We start from the raw sequence: 6010 nt of genomic DNA on the forward strand, positions 1-6010 counted from the left end.
CGAGCCCGGCCCGGCCCTGCCCGGCCCCCGGGGCGGGCGCCATGCCTGGGGCTGAGGCGGAGGGGGGGCTCCGGAGCTCCCCGCCGGGGCTGCTCGCCTCAGGCAGCGCCCGGTCCCGCTGCCGCTCCGAGGGGAGGAAAGGGGGAGAAGCAGAGCCGAACTGCGAGGGAGTTCGCAGGACAGTTTGGACACCACCCCATCGTGTCCCCCTCCCCGGTGATATACATAAAAACAAGCGTGCTTCTGAATGTGTCTGCTTTAATGCGGCTTCCTTGTCATAAAGGGCTGAAGCCAGTCAAGTCAAACAGCCACCGTCATGGCTGGGCGATGCACGCCAAATAACTAGTTTCAACTTAGGTGCATTCAGCCTTTTTCTTCTGAAATACTCTGGAATATGCTTGGCATGGTCCCACATTGACTTTGTAGCTCTGCTATATCATGGTGCAAGTTAGATTCACCCTGGTCACATTCACGCTTCTCACCGTTTTGTCTCATAGGAAACTATCAATTCTGACAAATTTCACACCAATTGCTTCTATAAGCCTGTGTTTTCTGCTGTCACTCCTTGCCTGCTATGTGGCCTATGTGGCTCTTCCATGAAGCCCGCCAGGGATGACATTCAGGAGCACAGAAGACGTGTCCACATGTGTCGTGCTAGCACTGCATGTCCTACCTCCAGCTTTTGATCCCTGGTCACTTGAGCTAAGTACAGCTCTGTACAGTTATGTACCTTTCTCACATTTACTTCATAGAAGTCTCATAATGGTTCATCTATTGGATAACACTTATCGGCTATATTTTACATTGATCAACTGAACACTTGACTCATCACTGTTTTAACAACACCTGCAGAAATCTCTCTTGCTCTGCTCAGTACTTGCAGGTACATCCACTCTGGGCAATCATTCATTGGAAGAGTGTTTACTGATCAGAAAGAAACCTGAGGAGAACAGCAAGAAGAGGGTCATGGACAAAAAGAAGAGGAAGGATGAGATAGCTACAGTGGGGAATAGGCCTGATAACAATGTTCAAGTACGTGAAAAGCTGCTTGCAAAGTTGAAGGGTATAATCTGTCCTCCTTGACCACGCTGTGCAGACATAGAAGTAACGGGGCTGAATGAGAAGAATGATGTTGAGGGTGGTGATTATGAAGGTTTTGTTTGCCAGGATGATGAAGAAGTGGAGGAAAACCTCTGATATGTTGGTCTACACCACTTGCTGTCAAAGAACCGGCTGGAAGAGGATATGTCAGGAATAGCAGAGGTGTACTTTACCCTTTCTTGAGGCAGGCTGGAAGGTTTAGATGACCTCATGAGACCATTTCCAATTCTGTAATTCAATATTTCAAGTGTGTTATAAAGAAATACAATACAAGTACATATTTGCATAGATATCCTACCTTTTATTGCTTAAAACAACTAAATTGAAAAATAATTTAAGTGAGTAATTGCAAAAATGTGAATTCATTTTCCATTAAAACTGTCACCGATTGCTGTTATGAAGCCAGCTTTTGGGCATAGCCCACATTTAGTCCAGGGTTGCCATCTGGGAATGCAGACCCTTTGATGGAAAGCACTTAAACCAGCACTTAATTATAAACAATAATTAAAAAATTCATTAAGTAGACCATCAGTAATGAGAAGTAAGTACTTCACCACAGCAAGATGCCTTACTAAGTGTAATAGACCCATAATTGTTCAGTCATAAAACTACTTAGTCGACCTCTTTTCAGACTATTCTTTTCGGTAGACATTCTTTCTGTCAGCACGAAATAGTTTTCCAGACATAACTTCTCCATTGGTGTAGAGAACTGAAAACATTCTCCACGCTATTACTGTGATTCAAGGGACAGGTAGTTCCCCTGTGAGTCCAGATCCACTAGTGTTTCTAAGAACCCAACTTAAAAAAAATTGCTGTTGTCTAGTCAAAGTGAGTATCTAATTCACAGCATCATTAAAACTGTAGATCACTTGTTCTGAAAATACTCTGATGTATAATTTTCAGCTTATGTAATTTTGGCCAATGTAATTTTCACCCTTTGAGTAACCAGGTTCAATATTGTGTTTCCACAGTGTCCATAATTTCCATAGTGTTAATTCACACCACTGTAATTAGTTAGAAGATCCGGGTGTGATGTAATGTCTTACCTCTGAGTTCTGACTTTCTGATAGTTTTCAATTCCTTTTTTATTAAAAAAGAGATCTTTTAGAAAACTGCTAGAAAACTATTTTTCAAATGTACCAGTAGAATAAAGCTGGAATGTTTCCAGAAAATGAAAAAAATGTTTTATGAGTAGAAAGGCTCAGAAATAGAGGATTTATTTTTCTGCCACTAGACACAAGAAACAGGGATTACTGGTGTATTTTTCGTTTTCTGGGGAACTCTTAAAGGATCAGCTATTTGTTGTTCCTTCTCACTGGTACATGAGGAACCCAAGCAACAGCTCCCATAATTTTATAATTCCCCTGGCAAACCCACTCAGGCAACCGTACTCTTATGCCACTGTAGTAGTGGCAAAAGCTAATACAGCAGAACAAAGAGAGTCATTTGGTTTTACAAACTCTGCCAGTGACATGCTGCTGCTGAAGTGAACCATGACCACTTCCAAGGCTGTTTGGCTCATGGAACTTCTACTGTTGGATAGTACCATGTCTGCATGGTTTAGAGATGTGGTTCAGACCAAAGGCGTTATCCAGTGCTGTTTTATCATAACAGGAATGTCTGCAACAATCGAATGATAGCAACATATGTCTAAACTACTGTCTCTACCAATGCTCCAGCTGATATTTCCCTGGTACAATACCACTGACTGGAGAAGCAGATTTCATTATTTTAAGAGACAGTTCAGATTTTTTTTTTCTTGAATGCTGAAATATGAGTTGGAATCCAGCATGTCTGTTGTGGGAGTTGAAAAATTTGCTTCAGCAGAAAACCAGCTGTTACAAAAACCTTTTTTTATAATCTATTTTCCTGGTCTTATGTACTCCTCATGTTGAAAGCTATGATTTTATGTCAATTTTGTAGTCACATCTTCCAGCTGGAATGTTATGGTATACAGGAAAAAATTTGTCCTTTTCTTTTCAAATAGCATTGATTCTCTTCTCAGAGGAGTAATGCTTCACAATAAGCTGATTACAAGTTGCTGAGATTTCTGACACATATTTCCATTTTTTCGAGTGTTTTGATCTCATATATTAGTCTATTTGGAATGTAGATGTGCCTCTCCTGGACCTTATGTGGTAGAATGGAGAAAAGAGGTTAGGAAAAGGGTATGACTGGTAAGACATACCTGGAGAAAACTTTCCTCAGGAACAGCTTCATAGTTTCCAGCATCACAGGGACTTGAAGAACCAGAGGCTGCATCTATCCTAACATGTTCAATAATGTTTTATGATGCTGCAAATCCATTTTGGACTCCATTTCTCTTTCAGTATCCATAACATTTTGTGCAAGATTCTTCAGAAGTTAACTGTGCCCTGGGTGAAAGATACCATACAGTCTTGTTAAGTCTTCCTTCATTCTTTTTCTCTGACTGCTGAATAATGGGCTCTGCTCACATTGCCAACACCATTCATAATTTTGCTGGCATCCGTCATACTATAGTTTCTGTGGAAATGTTCAGTGTCGATAGTATATCTTTAATTTTTCATATGCATCCAAACTCTGTGAGTAATACACTGTATCAATTGTTGAAATTAATGGATTTGGGCAGGTCCAGTATTTCATCATTTGTCTATTGTGAATATTTTGTCTCAGTGCAAGCCTTTGAGCCCTGAGTTCCATTACATTCAACACTAGATATAATTTTTATCATAAACTCAATCCCTTGACATCGATCAAGGGTGACTTCCTTAACATAACAGTGGTAGTGGCTAGATCCTCTGCTTAATCGTGCCCTTTGGTTAGTATGAAGCAGTGCTTTTAGGGAGCAGTTGCGGTTCCTCTACAATCTAGTTATCTGAAGCCTGCCAGTCTTTCATCTACCCTAGGAGCTGCTGTAACCTCAGTCTAACAGTAACAGGGGAGAAGAAATGAAACCTGGAATTTCTCTAGGCAACTCTCTTCTGTTTCCTTTGGCAAGTGAAATAAGAGCTTATTAGAACAGATTTATTCCCTACAGGGATATTCTGCTTTTCTTGTGGAAATGGTACAGCCGAAACGAGCCAGATCTCACTTTCTCTGAGCTAGCTGCATAGATCAGAAGACGACACGCAGCTTAGTCCACATTGTGTGAAAACAGTTTAAGGGAGTAGGTAACCAAGGCTAAGTTAAGAAAGCTGTTTTCAGTATCTTTGAACACTACCCACTTTCAGACCCTATTTATTTTCTTGCCTTTTACAATGTGGTAGGAAGTAAAAAAAGAGTAGTTGGGGAGGTAGTTCTGTAGAGCAACCTACACACATGAGCAGTTTTATTTTCAAAGTAAGGGCTAACTTTACATACACCAACTGCATTGGCAGGCACGTGGCTGATGTTTCCTACTGAAAATGTAATGGAAATGGGCTTTAATATATAAAACTGAGATTAGGAAAGAGTGTATATAATGCTGGGCTGAATTATGCTGTTTTCATTTTTAGTAGATTGGGAAAGGGGATTAATATGAATTTTATCATGACAAATGTCCCAAAGTCCTTAGAGATGAATAACAGACAGGCAATCAGACCTGACTGTTGACCTACCTAATGCATTTTTTACAAGCTATTACTTCTTTCTCCTGTCACTGAACAGGTGTAACTCAGGAATGCCAAGGACGATTACATACAAATATCAAAAGGAAAAATACTTTTCTTTAAATAGGGCCATGGCTTGTTTCTCTGAGGGAAAGCTCCAATATGTTAGTATCCAAAATAATGCCTTTTTTTAAAGGAATCATAAAATAGATTAGAGTGAAGTCATTCAGCACAGGATGAGATTTAAAACAAGCTTCTATTCAAATCTGTGTTATCAGAGACAGAAACAACTTTTGTACAGAAAAACCTTTTCCGTCTTCACCAAAAGAGACTACGTTTTTGGATATTAAATGAAGTATGTACAGTTTCTGCCCAGAATTGCTTGTTTTGTTTGGCAGCTAAGCTCACTGCTTGATCAGCCAACTAGCAAAGCTTCTGGTCCACACTTTAAATAAACTTGAAATTGCTTGTCCTTCAGATTATTAGAAGATTATCATCTAGTTTGGCAAATGACAGTTCCTTTCTGCTAACATTTCAGATAAACTTTCCAGCCTTTAAATCTGTGTTTTATTCATACTTTCATGTGGCCTGTTCCAATAACTGCTTTTTATTGTTTATGTTTCTTCACTTCTTTCTGCTGTGCTAATTTACCATAGAAGCTTTTGCCTTTCTTCAAGACCAAACAGACCTTGTTACCTGAGCTATTTCTCTGTCTGTATGTAATCTGAGCTGCAAGTGCTTAGCTTACAGCACGGCTTGAGGCTGGTGGTCTCTGGTCAACAATGCAAAAACCTGGTCAGGCCATCTTATGGATCCTATCTATCTTGCATATCCTTTGCAAGGAAACAAAAATGTGATTGAATAGGAGGTACATCAATACGGTCTTTGGGCAAGTTTAGGATTCACACATAGACTAGAGAAGCTGAATTTTTCCAGATCTCACAGGTCAGGCATAATTTCATTGCTGGCTCCTGCAAATCATTACTAATGATGCATCAGTGCTTGACTTGTTAACTGTTCTCATGACAGATTTATCACCTTTCCTGCTCAAGCTATATGCCCTGCAATTTCTACATGAAGCAGTCTATATACTTTAAATTCTTCTCTCTCAAAGCCTGTTTTACAATCTTTTTTATTGCCCTTCCCACAAAATGTAACTCATCAAAGTAAGACCTTTGTTTTAATTTATGTCTTTTTTTCTGATACTTATGTTCTATGTGCATTTGTGCTATCCCTCTGTCCCACTGCCCAACAGGAAAAAAGTTTCTCATTAAGTTCTAGATGGAAGAAAATTCACACTGTTCAAAACAGAGCAGAAGTGAAAGAGAGGTAGTCGAATG

This window comes from Anas acuta, chromosome 2, assembly GCF_963932015.1.
Source record: "Anas acuta chromosome 2, bAnaAcu1.1, whole genome shotgun sequence".
NCBI classification, from domain to species: domain Eukaryota; kingdom Metazoa; phylum Chordata; class Aves; order Anseriformes; family Anatidae; genus Anas; species Anas acuta.